Raw genomic sequence first — 26,273 nt, 5'->3', positions numbered from 1 at the left:
AGTAGTTTGCTTGTCAACGAATGTCTTCCCACCATCCCCCTATTGATCGCTCACCCTGACATGAGCTCAACAAAGTAAAGATTTCTCACGAGAAAACATGGACTTTTTTTCGCTGGATTAAATGATTTTATTCAATGGTGAGATTTTCGATACATTAAAGAAAATCCTTTTAAAGGATGGAAGACATTTTGCAAGACTTAACAAAAGAAAAAATACGTCATATAGATGAGTGATATATATATATATATATATATATATATATATATATATATATATATATATATATATATACAGGGTGACCGAAAAAACGGTCCCAACTCTAATTAGGCCTCGTTTCTTAGTGTTTTGTCCGAATGAAATAAAATTTTGGTCAGATCTAGTTTATTATATTCAAAACATCACATCAAAACACTAGAGTCTTTGGCCTTTTTTCTCCGTTCTACAGCATATGTTCAAGATGGCCTCGATTTAGCTTGTGTGTTTTTTTGGGGGGGGTCACCTTGTATATATATATATATATATATATATATATATATATATATATATATATATATATATATATATATATATATGTATATATACATACATATATATATATATACATATATATATATATATATATATATATATATATATATATATATATATATATATATATATATATATATAGTTTGAATAAGTTTTGTGTAAAAAAATGTAAAAAAAAAAATGCAGTTTAAATTCCCGGAAAAAAGAAAAACTAAATTTAACCTATCGCAGACTTAGCACCTCATAATCCGACTTCTAAAAATTATATAAGGATGAAAACAAAAAAGACTTAACTAAAATTGTTCAATAGATTTAGCACAAAAACAAATAAATAAAATCTACGTAAATATCGCGATAAATTCAGCAGTCGTGCGAGATAGCCCAGTGATTGAAGTTTCGGCATCTTTCCGATTTCGAATCTTGCTAGATCTCACTATATTCGGCCACTCTGATGAGTCGTAGACGGCGAAACACGTGTCAACGGATAATTTTATATTATTATATACATGTAGCTCCCCATCTGAGGGTAACCAAATTGGTTAAAGGGAAAATTATTCCTAACTTGCATTTAGGTAAAAATGCACTTTTGTATAAATAATTGAATTCATCCCAAAATTATCACAAAAACAGAAACAAATAACATCTATATATATGTATATATATATATATATATATATGTGTGTGTTTGTGTGTGTGTGCGTGTGTGTGTGTGTGTGCGTTTGTGTGTGTGTGTGTGAAGCAAAGGGTAAGTACTTTTTTTTTTACACAGGGATCACCACTTATCAAGGCCCGGAAGCCACTCAGGGATAAGGGTTATTGCAAGTACATTACGTTAAAGTACTTATATAATAGGCACTTGATGATAGACATTTTCGAGCACCAATTCGTAGTCCTATGGGTAGAGCTTCCGACTATCAACTCGATGGTTGTAGGTTCGATCTGCGGCTGCGGAGAGATGCTAGTCTAGCCGCACTGATGAGTTGAGATACAACGAAACAGTACTGCATGTGGATGACTATATACATGGTAAAAAGAAGGACGGACGGTAAACACTTAATGAAGGCTAAAAAAAAATTAAATAAATAAGGGGTAGAGTCAGCTGACCGGGTTTCGCCCTCACTTTTCAAAGCCGAATCGAGTTTTTTTTTTTTTTTGTATAGGGAATTGAATTCAAACGGGGGAACGACTAAAATAAATCTATTGCTATAATTATACCATAGAGACGGAACGCTTTATATATATATATATAGAGAGAGAGAGAGAACGCTTCATATATATATATATATATATATATATGATAATTTTTTTACTATAATGACACTGATGTTTCATCCTTTCGGGATTCTTAAGTGCAGGGTGTCACGATTAACACTAGCCGAACGATTCGAACCCCGCAACACGAGACATCTCTGGCTCGATTAGCGGAGACCGTATCCATTCGGCTACCATTAACCGCGTGAAATAGCGTTGAATTTAAACATTTTAATTTTAAACGTTCATTTAAGTCAGTCTGAAAGTGATCTAATCGTTATACGATGATCTATGCATAATATATATATATATATACAATAAATGTATATATACAATAAATATATATATACAATATATATATATATATATATATATATATATATATATATATATATATAAAAGGAACTTTGTCTGCTTTGTCAGTGTGTGTGTGTGTGAGAGAGAGAGAGAGAGAGAGAGAGTTCCCTGTGGACTCCCATACGACTGGGCCGATTTTATGAAGTTTCATATCAAGGTACTTTATTTGCCTGGCACTGTTCTTAGATGGATTTTGTATCGGAATGTCTTCGATAAGTATCGATAATCGATAATCGAAAAAAAGAAGAGAGAGGCGAATTTGATCAAAGTTAATACCTTACATAGCTTAACATCACAAGTACATTTGCAAAGTATTATTACCGCACATGCTGAAAGGATTCACATATAAAATCGACAGTAAGTTGTTTGATGTGACAAGGGATCGTTCGAAATGAATGTTTTTGTTTAGAGCACAATTAAACCATGATACTTGACTTTTGTATTTTAAACTTCAATTAAAACCATTATATATAAAAATAATTTTATAAAATCAACAGTAGGTTCTCTACAGTGCAATGTACACAATAATGTATTCTGGACTTAATCCCTGCAGGAAGCATATTAAGTTTCCGGTGCATCGGATGTGGGAGGTGTCGCCAATTAGAGCAAGAAATCAAACGATTTGATTGAAGATTTCATCGATTTTTCGTGACAATTAAAATATAGGAATGTGAACCATTCGTTGATCATCATTTAATCCGGGGCAACGTCTGATTTCCTGCTAGAGTATATATATATATATATATATATATATATATATATATATATATATATATATATATATATATATATATATATATAGTAATTTATAAAATATATATGGCGATTAAGCTACACTGAATATTCTGCGTTTCATCCACTATAGGATTCGTCAGGCTTATGCGCGAATTCTGTGGTTGTTTCTTGTTTTTATATATGTTGAGGATTTTTAGTTAGCCAATCAGCTTTCTAGTACCCACCGCGCCCCTTCCTATCAGCCAATGGGCATGCATTTTATCGAACAAAGGATCTGTTTTAGAACTAGGTTAGTGGTTTAAGGTAGACGTTTTCCTTTTTTTTATATATATATATAAATATACCTATGTGTACACACATACATGCACATATACATATATATATATATATATATATATATATATATATATATATATATATATATATATATGGTCGTTTATGTGTATTCATGTTTATTTAATTTATTTATTTGTTTGTTTTCTATTGTTATTGTTAGTTTTAAAGCTATTTTGTATCGCTATCCTAGAGTAAGTTTTATTTTGTGAACACAGTTGTTTGCTATTTCTCGTCTACAGTTTAATAGATTTTGGGGTTCTTTAAAGTACAGAATAGCAAATTTTTCATGGAGGCATAATTTACATGGGTCGTCTAAATGTCTGCACGTGGTAGCTTGTCTTATTATTTTCCATTCGACTACCGGCGAATGTCCGCTTTCTTTGAGTTCCCAGTATTTATTCGCTAGTGTTGTTTTATACGGTGTTTTTATATTTATATAATCTTTAATAATCACGCGAGTTTCATTCAATTTACAACTAGGAAACCAATCGATACAACCATCTTCTATAATAGAAATCTCACCTGTCTGTTTAAATGTATGTATGTATGTATGTATGTATGTATGTATTATGCATGCATGTATGTATGTATGTATTTTAGTCACATTGACTCACCGGTTCCCGTCAGATTACCGAAGTTAAGCAACGTTGAGCCTGGGTATTACCAGACGAGTGACCATTTGGGAATTCTAGACGTTGTGTGTGCTTTCCGCTTATCTCGGCATTGTTTACAGTCGTCCTGAACCTTCACTTGCCATTAGTATTCAACAATGTCGACTCAGGAGCAGTGTGGTTGGAGATTGTGCAACTCTTGCCATAAAAAAATTCAGACTCAGGAACCCTTACTGTGCGTATGCATAGTCTGTTAAGACTGAAGGAATCTTTTTTTTTTAAGATGTATGTATGTATGTATGTATGTATGTATGTATGTATGTATGTATGTATGTATGTATGCCTAAAACTTTCGACAGAGGCGCGGATTTTCACGAGATCGGTATCGTCTTCGGACGAGAAATATCGAAAAATTGGCTACAAACATTAATTCCTTCATCCTTAACTGAGCACTTTTCTACAAGGAGGTCGCTTTTTTTGCCGATATTTTCGAAAGTCATCCCTTTTTTTCGATTTACTAGCCTTAATTTAAACTTTCGTCACTTCCGATTTGGCGATGGACGAACTTCCCCCCCCCCCCGTTCTTTTCCTCCTTCGCGGTGCGGTTTCGGGCCTGCCTACTACTATTTTTTTTTTTTTTTGCTCAACACACACCTCCAAAAACCCGGGCAACGCCGGGCACCCAGGCTTATCTCGGCATTGTTTCCAGTCAGTTTTGCGCCTTTCATTGCCACTGGACCCAAGCAGTGCCGATTCAGGATAGGCGTAGTTGGAGACTGGCAACCCTTGCCTCACAATTACATGTTTGAATTATTTGGTCTTAAAATCAAAACATTTAAATTTAAATTGCCGTATAAACGGTGCTTTTTAAACGGTTGATTTCATTTATATTTTCACACAAGAGCACAAACGGCGCCTACATTGTATCAGACTTTAAAACTTCAACTTCGTGATCCATCTGGGGACGTGTCAAGTATTAACATCGGAAAAAAACACCTTTACTGAAGAATTTTTACGCTTCGAATGCGAAAGAATTTACTTTTAATGAAGAATTATGTTTATTTGGATATGGCAAAATTTGTGTTCAATTCTTAGCACTATTAATCTATATATTAATACGATAACGTGTGGTGTGTTCTTTTGTGTGTTTTTCTTCCAAATAACCGCCGTTTAATTGTTATGACCTTCCATTTCTTATAATAAATAATTTTACCAAGAATTTTTCATAAGTTTTGGTTTCGATTATAGCTGAAGGAACTCGTTATATATATATATATATATATATATATATATATATATATATATATATATGTGTGTGGGGGGGGTGTCGGCATTGTTTCCAGTTGTCCTGAACTTCAACTTGCCACTGGTATTCAACAATGTCGACTTAGGAGCGGTGTGGTTGAGATTGCGCAACTCTTGCCATAAAAAAATTTCACGCGCAGGCACCCTTACTGTGGGTATCCATAATCTGTCAAGTCCCCCTCTTTGGGTAGAGCACTGTCATAAGTAATCCCACCCGCTACTTAATTGGCTGAAAAAATGCGACGCTCAAGCTTTGTTAATAAACAAACGGTTAGAGCACTGTAAAAGTGGTAGACAAATGTTTTTTTAAAGAGACATTTGGCGAGGTAATTTACGGACACCGCTCCCGTGGGTCGATCGGTAGAACTGCTGACTGTCAACGCGATGGTTCTAGGTTCAACACTCGGCTTGAGAGAGGTGCTTGTCTAGCGGCACTGATGAGTTGTGATACAACGAAACAAGACTGTATGTCGATTACTACAAATATCTCTCTCTCTCTCTCTCTCTCTCTCTCTCTCTATATATATATATATATATATATATATATATATATATATATATATACATTCTTCATAAATTTTGGTTAAGGTTTCGACTCAAGATGATGCACCCAAGTCATATGGATATTTTGTTTTTAGTTTTGAAATCACAACTTTATAATATATAAGAATCAATAGAAAATTGACTCTATAATAATATATACGAAAGCTGCATAAATCCAAATATCATATTTAAGCGTATTTTATGATCGGACTACTCTGGGTGTCCCTGCTAGCTTTGATAAATATTTTTGCAGTTTTAACAAAAGAGCTACAATAATATCAAAGCGTCTCCAATTGCACTGAACATCTACAGAATGCCAACATCAATATTTTACATATGAAAAAGTCCGCTGTGGAATTTCCACAGGTCCCGCTAATCTGTATTAATTATTTACTGTTCATCAAATGGATACCATAATACTTTGGATTATACACAAAATAAGACTTTAAGCCCGTTAAAAACGGGCAAAAGTTACAGCCCGTTGACTAAAAATGAGTGCTTTATGCCAAACATAAAGAGTAAATGTCGTATTGTGGTGCCAAATCGATATCAATACCTAATAATCTATAACTCTGTATCGAATGGATACCATAATACTCTGTTTGCTACACCTTATAATATAAAGTCCTATACAAAATTTCGGGTAGATTGGACCAGTAGTTTCGGAGAAAATTTCTGAATATTGTATTGTTGTTACTCATCAGTATTAATCCCTATTACTCCTATTACTGTGTATCGAATGGATACCATAATACTTAGTTCGCTGCATCTTATCATAATAAAGGTTCATACAAAATTTCAGCGAGATCGGACTAGTAGTTTCTGATAAATATTCTAGACTAAATATTGTATTGTTGTTACAAATCCCTACTAACCCCTAATAATTCCTAACTGTGTATCAAGCGGATACCATAATATTTAGTTCGCCGCACCATATCATAACATACAAAATATCGGCCAGAGCGGCCAGTAATTTCCGAGAAAACTTTTAGTTTTAGAGTAAATGTGGTATTGTGGTGATTAGTACGTATTAACATTATCAAAACAAAGGACATACAAAAATTTAGTTAATTCAGCCGAGTGGTTTCCGCGAAAATTTCTAGAGTAAATGTGGCATTGGTGTGATTAATCCCTAACTGCACATCGAATGGATACTCTAATTCTTCGTTCGCTGCGCCTTATCATAACAAAGGTACATGAAAAATTTCAGCCAGATCGGACCAGTAGTTTTGGAAAAAAAAGGGGAACTAATCCCTATCAATCGTTATTAATCGCTCACTGTGCATCGACACCATAATACTTAATTCGCTGCACCTTATCATTACAAAGGTCGATATAAAGTTGCAACTAGATCGGCCTAGTTTGTTTCTGAGAAAAAATGTAGAACGGACAGACAGACAAACAGTAAAAAGAAATATAATTTTGCTAAATAAAACATGGCGCCATTGTTTTCTGGAATTCATTATGCGATTGAAGAAATTTCAAAAGTATTATAACCAACCTAAAGACAAATTATTGATTTTTTTTTTTATCGATCCGTTTTCGAGGAAGCAATTTCACTGCTTGCCTCTAGTTAGCCCTCTGGCGGAATAATCTCATTAGATAATTCCATGGTTATCCCCCCTTGAGATTCCGATTCTTTTTTCGCAGTAAAGAGAAAAAGACAAATGACAAATTTCATTAACATTGAGATTTTTAATCGTCCGCGAACGAAAGTAGTGCAATGTTGTCGAGAACGTTGCCAACTCACAACGAGAGTCGTAAATAATTAGACCCGATCGAAATTAAATCCAATCGTTAATTAAAACAAGTTCTGAAAAGGTTCCAACCTTTTTTGTTGTTGTTTTAAATAAAATAAGGCTTATCGTGATGAAAGGCTGGTTTTGAAATGTCGTTATTTTTCTGTCACCACTTATCCAGGTCAGGCGCCTAATCTATCTATCTATCTATCTATCTATCTATCTATGTGTATCTATCTATCTATATATATACTAGCTGTACCCTGCCACGCGTTGCTGTGGCTCAATTTGGTGTAATGGAAAATTCTAATAAAAAGAGAAAATGCATGTTTCTTATATTCTTAGTACAGCAGTCCACTCCAAAAAGTAAAAAAAAAAAAAAAAAAAAGCGAAAATGAAAAAAAATGTTACTCTTGCAGAAATATATCCTGATCCTCGGGATTACCGTCAATCATGGCTTGGGCTCGACCAACAATCAGTGGATAAGCTGAACGTAGCAAAAATGTTGAAACGTTAAATTTTTGTTTTGTTTTTTCTGTATACAAAAATGTGAGTTAGTGATTGATATTTGAGTGATGGGGGGAGGGTTACTATACACAGATTCGAAAAAGTTGTCAAAAACAAATAAATGAAAAGTAAGGTAAGTTATGTTTCTTCCTAACTGGATAATTGTTAATGTTTTTATGTAATGTAAAATGTTTAATCGGCTTGAAAAACAGAAATGGTTGCAGACTGTTGAATACGTTAAGTTTGGGAAAGTAAGTTGAAAACTAAAAACTATACAATACAGTGTCAAAAACCTACCGAATATATGTTACCATGACATAGGCTGACATAATTGGTGGGTTTGTGACAGTATTTTGTATAGTTTTTTTAGTTTTAACTCACTTTCTCAAACTTAACGTAATCAACAGTGTCCGCCACCATTTGTATCTTTTAAATACACCGATAAACAGTTTTTCGAGCCGACTAAACATTACATTAAATGAAAAGGGTTTGTATTACTAAACACAGGTACAAAGAAGTTGTCAAAAAATAAATATATAACAAATAAATGTCATCAAAGGCAAGAAAAGTAAATGTTCTACCTAACTGGATAAGATTGTAGTGTTTTTATGTAATGTATAATGTTTAATCGGTTCAAAAATATGCAGTGTTTATGGGTATATTTGAAAAATACAAATGGCGGCAGACTGTATCAGACACATTAAGTTTGGGGATATTTTGGGAAAATGAGTTTAAACTCAAAAACTATACAAAATACTGTGAGGAACTCACTTAATATATGTTACTGTGACGTAGGCTGACATATAATCAGTGGTTTTAAACTTTTGCTCGATACAGGTGACGACTTTTAAGAGTCCCTTTTAGTGATTACCTGGTTTGAGGATATTTGTACAACTAAATGACAAATCTGCTCCAAAAATCCGGTATTATTTTACTTTAAGGCCCGTCTCATGTTCGTATATAACGAAATATTTTATTGTAGATTTCGGTGTACTAAAAACGAATTTGCAAACCGTTTCCGTCGCAAAAAGAAAGTTTTCATGATATGAAGAAATTACTTTTTCGAAAAATGGGTGATCACTTTTCAATCTAAATTTAACTTAGAATGAGCACCCACTTTCTGACCACCTGAGAGAGGGGCATTTTTCTGTGTGTTTCTTGGCTAAAAAGGTTTTTGCTTGATTTCTTTTACATGGTAATAACCCCTGAACTCTGGGACTATTTTCCATTTCACAGCCGTAGCCTTCGTTTATGCTACGCGCGAGCATAAGCGAAAGCTGTTTAGCCAATAAACATGGGAAAAGTCCCACCCTCTCTCAGCTGGCTAGAAAGTGGGTGCTTATTTTAAGTTAAATTTACATGGAAAAGTGATCGCCTACTTTTCGAAAAAGTAATTTCTTCATATCATAAAAGCTATTTTTTTTACGACGGAAACGGTTTGCAGATTTGTTTTTAGCACACCGAAATCTACAAAAAAAAATTTTTGTTATATACGAAAATGGAATATTTTATCAAAACTCCGGGAGGAAATAGTTTTCAATAAAAACAGCAAATGAATTCGATAGAAAAAAATGGATGTTATTTTTTTAAAATTTTCTGTGTGTTTCTTGGCAAAAAGTTTTTTGTTTGATTTCTTTTGCATGTTGCAATTTAAACAGGTAATTTTAAAGGATTTTCCAAGGGTAAAAAGAAAGTCCCCCCACCCAAAAAAAAATCGTGGCCACAAAGTGGGTTATCATTTACGTTAAATTATTATGGAAAAGTGATCCTCCACTTTTTTAAACTAACATTTCTTCATATCTTGGAAACTACTCGTTTGCCTTAATTATAAACGTTATTTTCGTTTTCAGCGACCCCGAAAACCTTTAAGAGTGGTAATTTTAAAGGAATTTTCGAGGGTGAAATAATTCTTCATATTTACCTCCCCCCCCCCCCCCCCAATAAAATAAGAAATTAAGAATTAGACAAATTTATTTTAGGAAGGCTTCGCAAGGAAATCTTTTAAAAATAAAAAAAATAAGATAAACAAATGATGCTAAGTGGGTGCTTATTTTAAGTTAAATTTACATGGAAAAGTGATCGCCTACTTTTCGAAAAAGTAATTTCTTCATATCATAAAAACTATATCTTGCGACGGAAACAGTTTGCAGATTCCTTTTCCGCACACCGAAATCTACAAAAACTTTTTTTTTTATACACGAACGTGAGACGCCCGCATGGAAAATTTTATCAAAAATCCGGGAGAAAATAGTTTTCAATAAAACAGCAAATGAATTCGATAGAAAAAAATGGATGCTATTTTAAGATAAACAAATAATGCTAGTGCACTTACCGGACCGCGCTATTTTTTAAATCGTATTTCCAAGTTTAATTAAAGTTTTATATGTTTTTATTCAATTGTAAGGTTAAAGTACAAAATATAACTATATATATATATATATATATTTGGCGCCACCAAAAATTTCAGCAATAGAGTGGCCTTACATAAGAGCAACATCAAAATTGCAGATAACAGACACCTCTATGTTTCAAAACACGTACACACATGCAGTGGAAACAGCTTCAAAATAATGCTAATCTTCCAAACAGACAATTATTTTTATTTACTTACACAGGAAAAAAACTTCATCACCAGATTCACTCCTGAACTGAACAGAACCTAATACCATCACACAAAAACATGAAATGCGAGGTACACTCGCATGCACACCCATACACATACACATATACACACCCACACATAAATCAGAACCGACACATTAAAACACACACACGTGCGCGCATACAACCACACACACATAACACCCCTATCTCTAATACAACACACTGAACAATACTAACCCTACTTAACCTCGAAACCAACAACACTAGGAGACACCTAGAACCATAGTATAATATCTGTTCCAACACCTCGCTCCCTCCTCAGTCAGTGGAGGAGAACCCCCTCATGACTGAAACGACTATCATCCCTTCTATCATCCCCCTCCCATACCTATACCCCCTCCAATGCCCCCATCTGGGGAACAAAATCTTCCCCACACTAGGAACCGATCCTGGGTCTGGCCATACCCACATGGGGAGACAAATAAATAGAAACATTAAAAATCCCCTATTTTAAATATACCCCTCTTTCTAAACAAACATAATATAAGACTAAAACGAAAAATCACAGTACTAAAATCCAAGAATCCAAAAAATAAATATCAAAATAGAATGAAAGCACCACTTCCCTTATTTCAGAAGAGCCAGTCCTCCCCTCCCCACACATACACATTAGTAACGACCTCGGACCACAGCCGCCTTCCTAAGGAAGCAAATAACCCCATAATACTATAAAACAATATACACATTCCCAAACCAATAAAAGCAAACACACACACGCACGCACACGCGCACACACACACATAAACACACACGCACGCACACACCCTACCCCATCCTAAAGGAAAAGAAAAAAACATTAGCAGAAAGAGATAGCGACTACAGCGAGATCAACGTCTCCCTGGACAAGCCAAATAAAAAAGCAATAAAAATTCAGCATACAAATGAATAATAAACACTTACAAGCCTCCACCCCTTGGAAAAACTTCAAATTAACTACGAAAATCGCCATTTTTACACATTTGAAAATAATTTCTGACGAGGACTCATCACAGACCGTCTGAAACGCGCGTAAACGATTTCAATGACTTAAAAACATTATTACAATGATCCAAACATAATTCTCAATGAAAAACCAAGACACGGAATAATAAAATAATGTTAAAAAATACACATTGTCGGTGACTACACCCTTATTTAAATATACATCTTTCTTTCGTTGGAATCTATTAACCCATTTTATATATATATATATATATATATATATATATATATATATATATATATATATATATATATATATATATAATTTAAAAAATAGGGATTTTTTTACCCATCTATTGATTAGAAAGTTAAATGTAATTCGAAAGTCGTCCACGTGTGGTGCACGTGAAAGGCTAATTTCTATCGGAAATGGCGAATAGTCCCGAAGTTACGAAAAATATTTTTATTTCGTTAAATATATTTTTATAATTTGCGATCTTAATGATCTTAATTTATTTTAATAACATGCAAACATTCCTTTACTTTACACATAAATATATCGAAAAACAAAAAAAAAACTCAAAAAGCAAGCGACAAACTTTTTTTTTGCCTTATATAATAAAGAAAGAATGTGTAAATTAAAAAATTTGGAAGATAAACAAATGAATTATGTTTTTTTTGTTTGTTTTTTTTTTACTTATCGAGTAAACAGAAAATGAAAACTACTTCCTCTCGTCAATTCGTGGCTGTGAAATGAATCGAACCGGAACTTCAGTTTTATCAACAGAACAGTTTCGCACTAACGGTTACGAAAATATATTTATTTTATTTAATATTTTAATAATTCGCGAGTAAAATTTATTTTAATAACATAAAACATCCCTCGACTCTAAAGATGGGTTGTCTGAAAATTTCAAATAAATTGGTAACGTAGAAATATGGTTTTATTCACTTGTAACGAACCAAATTTACATTTATATATATATATATATATATATATATATATATATATAGAGAGAGAGAGAGAGAGATAGAGAGAGAGAGAGAGGGGGGGGGAGAGAGAGAAAGAGATACTAGCAGGGCCCGACGTTGCTCGCAATTGAATGATAATCAACGAATGTTTCACACTCCCATATTTTATTATCCTTGAAATCGGTGAAATCACCTATTTTCAGTCAAATCCATTGATTGCCTGCTCTAGTTGAGGACCCATCGTGGTGCACCGAGAAGTGACTTAGTTGACAATACATTGTAGTCAACATTGCACAATAGAGAACCTACTGTTGATTTTATTTTAAAAAATATAATATATATATATATATATATATATATAATGGCTTGAATTAAAGTTAAAATAAAGAAGTCAAGAATCATGCTGCAATCGAACTGTAAACTGAAACATTCATTTCCAACGCGCCCCTGTCATATCAAAGAACCTACTGCTGAGTTTATATGTCAGGTCTTTCGGCTTGTGTGGTAATAATGTTTTGGTTTCGATTCTATCTGATATCACCAAGTCATTTTTTTTGGTACAATATAATAATCAAGAGAGTATTGGCTCTGTAATAATAAATATGAAATTTGCATAAATTAAAATATCATATTTAAGCGTATTTTACAACCGGGCAAAGCCAGGCGGCCACTACTATATATATTATATACAGGGTGCAATATGATAATTAAAAGAATATTGGCTTTTCAATAAAAAGGTTGTTTAGTTCTTTTCCCACTGCAAGAACTTAGACACTAGGTTCGAAAAGTGTGATTGAAAAGTCAACACTCCTGGGGAGGGGAACTCTGACCTGCAAAAAGTGCCTGGGCAGCCACGTCGACAATCCCCGGTGAGGGCACCTCAAGCGATTAGCAATAACTTAATCTCTCCTCAAAGACAGAAGGTAAAGCTTGGGATGGTGGACCTCCTAGCCTACTAGTATGATTTCTAAAACAAAACAAAAAAAATCGTATAAAGCGATATTGTAACCCCTCCAGTGCAGCTCAGCTCAGGTGCATAGGCTCGTGATTGAAATGCACCTGTAGCCGATACCTGTGGCGTTACCCGTGGTTTCGTCTAGTGGTCGAATTCGTCTTCGGGTCGTCGTCGGTCTCCTTCCGGTTCTGCTTTCAAATCAGCTTCCAACCGTCACCTGGCCTATCGAAGAAATATATTGCATTCACAACGGCGTTCCAATCAAAGAAAAGAAAGTCAAAACTTAATTGGTTTTTCTTAACATAAAATTGATTATTGTGTTTGATTTTACAAATAATAGTTCCACACTGACCTAGTCATGCAACTTAGGGGGCTGGCAGTTTTGTTTCTTTTACCAAGTTCTCCGTTCTTCATCTACCGTCAGTCCACGGGAAGGAATCATCGAAAACAGACACCAATTAGCTAAGTGTCTTGTTTTTTATCAAAACATTAATTCCTCCGTCCACCTTTTTTGGAGTTATTCTTTCTTCCTTTTCTTCACCCTCTCTTCTTTTATCGTATCAATTTGTACTCCCTTTTCCTTTTTCCTCTCCCTCTCTCTCTCTCTCTCTCTCTCTCTGTTTCCCTAATTTCTACTCCTTCTCTCGGCTTTTATCTATACCAATGTTTAACCCTCATTGCACTGAGGTGTTACTTATCATGTAATTAGTCACCTCCAGGTCGACCATGTCACTCAACAGGGTTTTAAAAACAACCTCTTCGTTGTTAACAGATTTTTAACAGCTATTATATCGGAACAAATTCTCGTTTGTCTTTCTCTTAAAGACCCCACCCCGGCCCTGATGTGATAAGCGACAACTATTTATCTCCATGAGTCAACCATTTTCGGCTGGTGAGTCTGTATTGCCCTTTCTGACCCTAACTTCCGATAGATGTTGGCCAGTAAGACCGCATCCCCCCACATACCTTTCGATAGAATCTTGTTTCTTTAATAATTTGAATTGTTGTTCTAACCTAAACCATAAAACGACCCTGTATTGCTTTTTCTGCCAACTCGAGAATCTCATTATCATTTTTATTTATTTATTTATTTCCCATCGAAATATCCCCTATTTCTTCTCTCATAAACATCTGTTTTTCCTTGACCAAGTATCAGTATGTTCCCCCCATGCCCCATCCTCTCCCATCCTCTATTTGAAAAGCAAGATCATCTGGTGTCGCCAGGGATTTCGTCATAATATGAAATTAATTCAAATGATTATGTGGGTAGGAGGATGTGGCCTGGTAAACAGAAAGCGACTTTATTATTTAGATTATTCAGACGACCGTTCTTATTTTGGATGTTATTTTTGCAACCTTTCGGTCGATGTAACCTCCGACCTTTTTCCGATGCATCTTGTGGAGCTCCTAAATCGCTAGGACCTGTTGCTTAACGGATATAGGCGGTAAATAATAACCAGTTCTAAATGAGAGTCTATCGGAGGTTAAAGGTTCAATCCTTAGTGCGGCCGATACTAAAAAATACTATTGCAAATTAAGATTTTTAGACGTCTGGCGGAATAATATCACTATATAATTCCATAGTTATCTCCCCTTAGGATTCCGATCCTTTTTCGCTGTAAAAAAAAAAACAAATGATAAATTTCATTAACATTAAGATTTTTAATCGTCCGCAGACAAAAGTAGTGCAGTGTTTTCGAGAAGCTTGACAATTCACAATAAGAATCGTAAATAATTTCGAAAATTCAATAGATTCAATCGTTAATTAAAACAAATTCTTTAGAGACCTCACGCCATTTGTTTCAGCGCTTCTGCATTATAATTATAGAGAGAGATTTAAAAAAAAAAAAAAAAGAAAGAAAAGGAAAGGAAAAAACAAGAATAAGCCAAGTTATATGTCCATCGACGTTTCGCCTTTATTGTAAAACTTTTGGATTCATAAATTGAAGAAAATAAAATACCAGTACAATATTTGAAAATATGCTGTGAAAGTATCAATTTCTTCTATTTCAATACGAAAAAGTCGTTGAAATATTTTAAACTAGCAAACCCTTGACCTTGACTTTGAAAAATAGTGTGCGCCGTCCCTCAGTCGGTGACCATCACCATGTCAAGTGACCATCACCATGTCGGTCCAGTGGTGTGGGCTGTGAGAAACTATAGATACATAGGGTATGACCTTGACCTTTACCTTGGAAAATGGTGTGAACCATCCCTAGGTGACGGCCATCATCATGCCAGGTTCGATCATGATTGATCCAGTGGTTTGGGCTGTAAGAGAATATATACACCTAGGCTATGACCTTGACTTTGTTCTTAACCTTGAAAAGTTGTGCGCATTATTCTTATATAGGGAGCATCATCATGCCAAGTTTGGCTATAATCGGTCCACTAGTGTAAGCTGTAGGAGAGTTGCACACACACACGCGCGCGCGTGCTCGCGCGTGCGCGCATATACATACTCGAACGCCACTACTTTATATAGAGAGATTGTGAAAAGGATGACTTTGTTCGATTTCAGAACGAAAAAAATCGATGGAAATTCAAAAATGCTATAGCGTTGTGAAAAGAATAAGATTTATTTTCATTTCTTTAACGTCATATGGTCGTTAATATATATATATATTTTTAAATGTAATTTATATTCTTTTGGAGTAAATATGGTCGGTATAATCCAAGTGTGGATGTGTAACTGAAATGAAAGGAATGTATTTCCGTTATGTAATTTTATTGACTGATTATATGTATTAGTTATTATAGGTGGTGGTTTCTGTGGCGTGAGAGGGTTAACCTGTGTCTAAAATGAAATTATGTTATTCTAGAATAAAAAATCTCACCTGTCTGTTTAAATGTATGTATGTATGTATGTATGTATGTATGTATGTATGTATTACAAAAAAAAAACTCCCGCCGTTTCAAACGCTGATCTGTTCATTTGGATTTTTCGTCTGATTCTATGAATATCTAGTTGTAAAGTAATTTGTGAAGATCGTCATCATTGTCTGCCCTCGGAACGCGAGTTTTTATGTACAAACATTTTATTTAAAAAAGGGAGAAAAGTGGGAAAGAAGGGAAAAAAAAGAAAAAAAAACAAAAAACTCCAGCCGTTTCAAACGCTGATCTGTTGCATTTAGATTTTTCGGCTGATTTCTATGTATATTTAGTTTGTTTTGGATTTTTTTTTTATGTCAAACTCATTGAATCGTACCCATCACCTTCATCCTGATCATTGAGGATATATGTCTTTTGGAACGCTCCTTCATGTGCCCTTTGCATGTATGTGTACGTGTTTGTATGCATATGTCAGTACATGCTTATATGTGTGCTTCTATGTGCCTATGTTTGCATGTGTGTGTACATGCATATGTATGTTTGCGTGCATTCTGTGTGTATGCATGTATGTGTGCATGCATGTGTTTATTTCCATGTGTATGTGGGGTGGAGAGGGCTCCTATATGCTGTGGCGAAGGCAGCTCCTCTAGGTGGAGTAAATCTCTGATTTAAAAAAAACCGTAAAACGGGAGACCAGTACCCGCATTAAGCTGGTCTGCAGTTTAACTTGTTGCTGGCTCGGGTTTCGAGTTCGGATATGTCAAACTGATGAGCTCAGATGAGAGCAAAACTCGAGTTCTGGACTTCCAGTTTGTTTGTTCACATGGTTCTTGTGAACTGCGACGTTGTTTAACTGTGGAAATCTAATATATAAGTATATATATATATATATATATAAAAGTCTATATGTCCGTCTGTTTCAATATTTTCAATCTATATCTCCTGCGAAATTAAAAGTCGCAGATCAGCATTAAGGGCCTCAAATGATTGGATTTTTACAGACCGTTCTCTCATGGGTCTTAAAATAGTTTTTAAGGTGTCAAAGATGGGTCAAAATTGGAAAAAAAAAGTCTTTATAAATTTTGTACATTGATCTTAGTTTATTTTTAATTCATAACTTTTAATCAAATCAACTACTTGGCCTTCGGGACAAGATTAAAGTACAGTATCTGTTCTTCAGATGCTGCACTTCAATTTCTTGTTCTCTGTCAGTGGATGAGAAATCCTTCACGACTGAGACAATTTTTATTTTTGTTCCTTTTCTCCACGTTAAAAAACGACCCTGGTGTCTAACTCTGTCCCGTGGGGAGGCATTGTAAATAGGAAGTTTTAATCAAATCACATGCGTGTCACGTTGGTACAGTAATAACGTCACCAACTTTGAATGCTACAGTTTCGGTTTCGATTCTAGCTGAAGGTACCCAAGTACTTTTTTTTAATGATGGCTCTATAATAATATGTATGCAATCTGGAAAAACTAAAATATCATATTTAAGCGTATTTTGCGTTTAGACAAAGCCGGGTGCCTCCTCCATCACATCCCCCGCTAGTAATTATATAATTAATAGCGGGAGATGTGATGAAGGAGGCACCCGGCTTTGTCTAAACGCAAAATACGCTTAAATATGATATTTTAATTTTTTTAAATTCTAAATATACGCTTAAATATGATATTTTTTAAATTCTGAAATACGCTTAAATATGATATTTTAATTTTTTTAAATTCAAAAAATTGTGTAAGTACGTATACATGTAAATTATACCTATTTATATAAGTGTTTTGTCATTTCTGCAGTTTAGTTAGAAAGAAGTTGTACGGCATAATCACGTTGACACATCGGTTCCCGCGAGATCACCGAAGTTAAGCAACGTTCAGCCAGGTCATTACTAAAATGGGTGACCAATTTGTGAATTACAGGTGCTGTATGTAGGAAGACGTCGACACCTCCCTGCAAAAAAAAGTTGCAAAAACCTACCGTCGTCATCTCCCCTAACGGAGATATACATGCGACTGGCGACCGCTTTTGAATTTTATACTCCCATGAAACTTCCTCCTTCGGAGGAAGCCGGTTAAACCCTGAATAGGGTTGGTGCTGACTGCACACACTAGACAAAAGTGACAAAGTACGCACAGGAATACACATATGTACATGTGTGTTTGCGTGTGTGTGTCACTTTTTCAAAACCTGCAGGAAATTTCAACGAAGACTTTAAAATGAATCTCATTTTGGAAAATTTTCGAATCGCTGATTTTTCTTGTGTCGTTTAGAAAAGGGGAAAAAACATTTTTAAATTAAAACCGTTTACAGTAAAAATTATCCTAAAATATAATTTAAAATGCGATCACGTTCAATTTGATGGCGTTTTTTTTTGTTTGTTTTTTTTGTTTGTTTGTTATTTTTTTTTCGTTTTTAGCACTGACCATTTCAAAAGACTGAAAGGAGCCTTGGGATACCCGATAACTGTGTGATTGCGGTCATTTTTATGCGAAATCTGTTGTTCAAGATTGAATTCCTTAATCCATTTCTTTGGATTTCCTTCTTTTTTTTTAATTTCTTTTTCTTCCGAATTAGTTTCTGCTCCCTTTTTTTGATTTTTGTTTTTTGTTTTTTGGGGTTTTTTTTAGAACAATATTCTCCCCTTGATTTTATTTAAATGGCGTAGTTCCCGTCGTAATCTCCCATTCGTGTGAACGAGATGATTTGTTTTAAGCCCGATCAAAAAGCTGCTTTCTTTTCTTTCTTTTTTTTTTTCTAAATAATATGTTTTTTCCAATAATATGTTTTTTTTTTTATATAATATTTATTTAGGGACCATTTTTTTTCTACGTTTGTATAATCATTTTACTGTTAATTTTTACGTTATTTTTTTGATATATTATTTGATAAATTTTATATTCGTCATCTTAAATGAATCGTTTTTTATGGTATTTTTTTTTTTATTTTTCACCGTGAAGAAATGTTTTTCGGTTGTTTCAATATTTTTATAGGTTTATTGATTGCTGAATAATTTCCAAATAATTAATTCTCTATTTCCACGTATTTTTAGTGGCCAATGCATTGACGATCTATGATATAAAAGCGAAAATGTGTGGTTGTGGGTTTGTGGTTGGTTGGTTGGTTGGTTGGTTGGTTGGTTGGTTGGTTGGTTGGTTTACGACCTATCAACCCTTTTCAGGTTATTTAATGCCGAATTCAGTGATTCGGAAGAAAAAATTTTAATTTTAATTTTTTTTTTCAAGTCGGTTTCTATTTAACCCATAGTTGGGACCCTAACAGGTACTACCACTCCGGGTCAGAGTGGATCTGGGAGCAATGGCAATTAAAGGGTGGCTCCACATTCCCCAAAGCCCGCAAGCTGAACCTCACCATCGGATATAGTTTAAGGTCATATCCAGGACCTGTGTGTGTGTGTGTGTGTGTGTGTGTGTGTGTGTGTGTGTGTGTGTGTGTGTGTGTGTGTGTGTGTGTGTGTGTGCATTTTTGTGTATGTCCGGGGAAGGCTTTTGGAGGGGGGGCGTTCGAGCCGGTTACTATATCGTAGAACCTTTTATATACTGTTTAGATTATAATATCTAAGATTTACGGAACGAGCTCGCACGTATCTTTAATTCGGGCGACTTTTACACGCTATTTTCGCGATATTTCTTGGTCTACGCGTGTGTGTTTGGCTTTTCAGTATAAAAGCGAAACTGAACCTGGATCAGAACTAAGTTCACACTGACCCCTGGATACTTGGCCTTTTGGCCAAGATCAAAAATTTTCACGAAATAAATTATATATAAAGATCAAAATGTAGTATCTGTTCCGGCAGATACTGCAAGCAAAGACCATATGTGGGGGCAACCCTACATATGAGACCTTGGTCAATGTAGGGGCAACCCTTCATACAAATTGTCACTATCCAGCTCCCCTACTCCCTGGGGAGTTGGTCCCTATTTCCCCTTCACTCCTCACATTAAAAATCGGCCTTGTGCCTAATTTGCTCCGTGGTGGAACAAATAAATACCAACCCCACATATAAAACCTTGGTCAATTTAGGGGCAACCCATCATACCAATTGTCACTATCCAGCTCCCCCACTCCCCGGGGAGTTGGTCCCTATTTCCCCTTCACTCCTCACATTAAAAATTGGCCTTAAGTCTAATTTGCTCGGTGGTGGAGCAAATAAATACCCTAAGTTCCCTGACCCCCACCTTCCTCTCCTCAGGGGGACCTTTTGTGGCCTTCGAGCCCATGTCAAAGTGTAGTATCTGTTCCGGCAGATGCTGCAATCAAAGACCATCGCCTTTGTGGCAATCTTCTGGTCCATGTAGCGGCAACCCTACATGGGCCAGCTGGCAAATCACTATCCAGCTCCCATTTCCCACCTCTCGGAAGCTGGTCCTCTTTTCCCGTCCCCTCCCCCCCTCTCTCTCTCTCTCTCTCTCTCTCTCTCTCTCTCTCTTTCTCTCTCCACATTAAAAAAATGGCCTCTAGCCTAATTTGTTCAGTGGGGAAGCAAATAAATACACTAAGTTTCCCGACCCTCGTGACAGGGACGTCCAGAAAAGCAATAAGATTTAATCAATGCGGGAGAAACCCCTAATATCAGATAATTGCTATTCCTTTGGACACTCCCCTTTTTATAGGGGAGCTGGTTTTCCCCAACATCTTGGGGGAAACCAGCAACATACACAGAAACTGGCTTGCAGCCAAAGTTAAGTGTGTTTCATTTCCGTATGGCGTGATGTTTGACCTCATCAAATTTACGCACCTGTCACGTAACTTTTAAATCGTTTGACTTTTTAATCATTTAATTCCCAGGTCTCTGCCAGCGTTGTGTGGCGGTAGGTTATTAGTTTATTGACCTCAAGGGTTCGGGTTCGAGTCTACCTACCTAGCAGAACTTTTTTTTCTTTTACATCCACAAACACCCAGGCAACGCCGGGCACCCCCGCTAAGCTACAATATAAATCTCATCTGTCTGTTTGTATATATGTATGTATGTCTGCCTAAAACTTTCGACAGAGGTGACGGATTTCACGAGATCTGTGACATTTTGAAGCTTGACCCTTCGGATGACAAATATCGAAAAATTGGCCTTAATTCCTTCATCCTAAACTGGACACTTTTCTACAAGAAGGGTCAGCTTTTTCAGCACTGGACGTCGCATAAAAGGCGTTATTTCGACCGCCCATGACGTCACAACCACGGTAGCCTCATTGATAAGAGCGTTTTTTTTTTCGTTTTTTTTTCTCATCTCTTTTTTTCTCTACTTACTACACCTTTTTTTGTTGTTTTTGTTTTGTTTTGCTCAACCAACACTCTTACACACACCTCCACTTTCTTTTCCACCTTCGCGTCACGGGTTCGAGCCTGCCTGTCTACTACAACTTTTTTTTTGTTTTTTCAACACACACCTCCAACCACCCGGGTAACGCCGGGCACCCAGACTAGTCTTTTATATTTTTTATTTTGTTCTACAAGTGAATTTTTTCTTGCGAGTCATCACTTATCAAGGCCCGAAGGCAACTAGAGGATAGGGTTTATGAATGTAAAGTGGTACTGTAGTAATCACTAATGGTGTGAATTGGATAGAATTTAATTATTTATAGGGACGGCTAAACAAGAATTTGTTTACATTGGATTTGAAATTAACTATTTAAATATTTAGAAAAAAATGCGTTGTTGAAAATCTCTACAATTATATAAATGTAACTTTGTCTGTGTGTGTGAGTTCTTTCCTTATAGATTCCAAAACGGCTGAACAAATTTTCTTTAAAATATTACAGAACTTTAATGTATAAGTCTGGTAGTGATCTTAGTTAGGAATACCCCTGATAATTACCGATAATTACCGATAATCAATAATTACCGATAATCGATAAACGAGCCCGTTATTTTAATTTATCTATCATCGGTAAAACCATTTTTCAATTCCTCCCTTAGTCTTATGATGTAATCTCGCGCATACTCGCTAATTTGCATATTGCTGAAACTTCTGCCGCTGCTAATATTTTCGTTAATCAGCTATCCTACGTCTTCTGCTGATTTTTTCGCACACGGACCATACACGTTATGTAACAATTGCACAAAAAACTTTTATCTTGTTTGTCTTTTTTATTACTAATGGGTTAACAGTGTCAAGGCTAAAAAGGGTTAATCAGATTTTGCAAATTAATGTAGAACCGAGCTGTGTGCGACAGGACGCCACGGTAAGGGAAAAGAAAATACCTTGAAAAGGAGATAGAGTACGTGAGAGAGGACGATCACGTTGTTACGTTGTGCTATTATTATCATTATTAAGTGTTCTTATTAGTAAGGATAAGAGTCTTAAGAGTGTTCATGGAAGTAAGAGATCTTTGAGGTTCATGTGTGTGATCATGTTGTGAGATATGGAGACATTAACAGGTGTATATAAAGAGAGAGTGAGAGTTTATAAATGAGAGAGATTGCATATCAATACATTTTGAGAAGGTGTTTTCATATCTAGATAGACAGACCGATAGGTTGGCATTTATGCCAATGGATTGACAGGTTGGCATTTATGCTTTGACAGTTCGTATGAACGGGAGTGTTTGTATAACATAAATAGAACGACACACATACTTTCTAAACATATAGTTTTAGATGATGAATTTCAAATGGTTTTTACACATAAATAGACAATACCTTTTTCATGTAATGATAGACACAGGAGACGGCAGTTATAACAACATGATGAGCATTTATTCTTCCACTGACCGGTTGGTGGCTTTGCGTTCAGGAATTCAAAGGTTCACATTCTAATGTTTCAAAAGTGACCGTCTCGCTTCTAGACGTTCAATCCCATGTCTGGACCTAGACTATCGTCTGACTTTGACTCTCTGCCTCCCTTCTTCTGACTTCTCACTAACTAACTAACTCTCACTTCCTATATTGAGAAATCCATGCATGTCCGGCCAACGTGACCACAATTCACGTGCCATCAACATGCGCGACCTGCACGTTTCCGAACATTCTGATCTCCCATTTTTTCCTTTGTTGTTTTCACAACGGAATTCAACCTACACATCTAATTCATTTAACCCATATTTTATTATCCATATTCTTTCTAATAATGAATAGTTTATTTATTATTTATTTCATCAGTATTAACAATTTACTGGACATTCTATTTAAACCTATTGTTCTTTAAAACTTATCTCCAGTGTTCGATTCTCGTCTTCTCTCATTTTATTTTCATTTTAACTAAATCTCTCTATTTTCATACTTACATGAAAAGGGGACAACCCTTATCATGTAACAATGTTAGAGACGTGGGAGGACATTACAGCCGTAATGAGAATTCATTCCTGGCAGGAAAATGATATCACTTAGGATTTTAAAGCATTTCTTACGCAGAAAGTTGAAAAAGTGACAGTCAGTAGGTGAGAGGCATGGAGAGTATGGTGGATGAGGCAGTTTCATGAGCCTATTTGTTCAACTTCTGCAAGGTCAGTTTAGCAATGTGCAGTACGGCTTTGCTGTGGAGGAGAACTGGGCCTTTTTTTTTGACTAATGCTGGGTGTTGTTGTCAAAGTTTCTGATGCATTTCATCCATTTGTTGACAGTACCTCTTCGTCGCAATGGTTTCGCCTGCATTCAAAAAATTGTAATGGATGAGGCCGGTCGCCGACGACCAAACAATCAGCATGATTTTCTTTTGGTGTAACTCTAGCTTCAGATAGTGTCTTGAAGCTTCATTGGCATCTAATCACTGAGCTGAGCGTCGCCAGTTGTTGTAAAGAGCCCACTTTTCATTGCAAGTACCAACCCGGTCGAGAAACGGGTCGTTCTTGTTGCGTAAAAGAAGGACGATGACACTTCATAACGGTGTTTCTCTTGGTTCTCGTTCTATTCGCGAGGCAACTTTTTTTTTTTGTTTTTCCAATCTCACTCAAATGGTTGGAAATCGCCGTATACGTTACATCTTATTCAGAAGCAGTTGTGCATGGATTGGTTTCGATTAAAACTCTTAATTAGTCGTTGTCAACATCCGATGGCCGACCACTACGCTCACCATCTTCGAGACTCTCTTCGCCGCCACGAAATTTCTTAAACCACCACTGTGCTGTGCATTCAGTAGTGGTTCTTGCGCTAAACACTTCGTTGATATCGTTTCAGCAACTTTTCGGCTTTTTTTTTTCCATCCTGTATTCAAACGTTCTGAGAAGAAGACATAATTGTTTTCTTGGCCTTCGGGCCGGGATCAAAGTGTAGTATCTGTTCTGCAGATGCTGCACTTAAAATAATTTGTACCAGTCAATGGAGGGGAAACCCTCTATACTGGGACAATTATTATTTTTGGTAACCAGAGTGCCCCCTTTTTGCCTAATTTTTGGGGGAGCTGGTTTATACCCGACATTACAAACGGCCTTGTGCCTAATTTGCTTTGGTGGGGAAGCAAATAAATACATTAAACGATCAGATAGAGTGAAAAACACTCTTTAAAATGATATATAAAGTAAAGGTGTTATGACGAAAACTTACCTGAAAATACATCATTTGAAATCAAAATTAAGAAGTTTTGTTCTCAACCTAATATAACTAACTAAAAACAACAACCGACCGAGAAAACAGCATTTTCCCCTATTTTCAAAAATGTCGCTGGTGTAATCTGACAACTAAAAAAAAACTAAAGGGACAGCCTCAAACCCCTTTCACCCGCCCCCTTGTTTATGTCTTGTAATTATCTATATTATATTCTACGCGTTCCTTCCTTACTTAGTCCGTACTTAACCCTTTGAAAAAAGCCAAATACAATTTTTGGACGCCAGACTGGATCAAAATAGGCCAAATTCGGATAATTTGGCCTTAAAAACGCCAATTTTGCATCACTGAACAGAATGTAAGAGTGATCTTCCTAGACACAGCTTATTTTTCTATTCTCACCCCAAACAAGGCACTGTGCCACTTTGATGTAGGGTGCTACTATCGGGGACATGAGTTGCAGGGATACTATGTAGGGAGTTGAGCAGCAAGATGTCTGTTTACTTGAACTTCTGAATGTCAGTACAGTTGGGAAAGCAGGGATTCGGAAGGGAGTTCCAAAGTCTAGCAGTCCTAAGGAAGAAACTATTAGAGCAGAAGGCTTTCTTACATACATCTAGGGATCTCCACTGTCTAGGGGTGGGATTTTGCTGCTTGTTGGGTTTGTCGGAAGTTTTTACGTCGAGGGGGTACGAGGGCTTGTAGCTCGTCGGAGCATTCACCATTAAAATACTTGTAGAACAGGTAGGGGTATGCAACATTTCATCGATGGGACAGAGATTGAAGCCTTGTCTCGAATATCATTACGATAAAATATATGATCAGTAAAACGTTACGGAAAAGAGAACATCCAAAAGAAACAGGGCAAACAAAAAGAACAATACTGTCTGCCAAGAGGTCCTTGAATGAAGGCGAAAATTAAAGACTGTCTCTTACAATGTGATTTTATTATTTGTATTGAACTATGTAGCACAATATTACTTTTTTAATATTTATCACTACTTATTGATTTATCTCATCTGGGCCAGGTTTATATTCAAAATACAATGAACACTATTTTCATAGGAATGTTAAGTAACTCATATTTGTTTCATGTTATTGTTTTTGTTTTTTTTTTCTGTCCCAAAAAAAACTCATTTTTGCGCTATCCAGAAAAATATCAACTTTCTGAAAACATTTTTGTTGATTAAATATATTTCTCATTCCGCGTGTCTCCCTCGCCATATCATAATTTACAAGTAGAGGGAGTTACTTTCTAATCATGGTGTAGTATCTGTCCTATTATTGCGTGACCATTCTCCTAGGCATTATCTTCTCCTTTTAGTATAGTGTACCCTCTTACCAAGCATTACTTAATCATTGGAAATGCTGTAGTTTGTTTTCTCGTAATAAATTCTATAAAAAAATATGCAAGTATTTTATTTTACTATCATTTATTTATTTATTTATTTATTTATTTTTTACTTATTTTTACTTATTTATTTGTAGCTAGTATGTATTTTTTATTTATTTTATATTTATTGCT

This window comes from Euprymna scolopes, chromosome 41 (assembly GCF_053919585.1).
Source record: "Euprymna scolopes isolate OS-2025 chromosome 41, ASM5391958v1, whole genome shotgun sequence".
In the NCBI taxonomy this organism is placed as follows: domain Eukaryota; kingdom Metazoa; phylum Mollusca; class Cephalopoda; order Sepiida; family Sepiolidae; genus Euprymna; species Euprymna scolopes.
The sequence above is the reverse complement of the archived record's forward strand: the minus strand, read 5'-3'. Positions refer to the sequence as shown.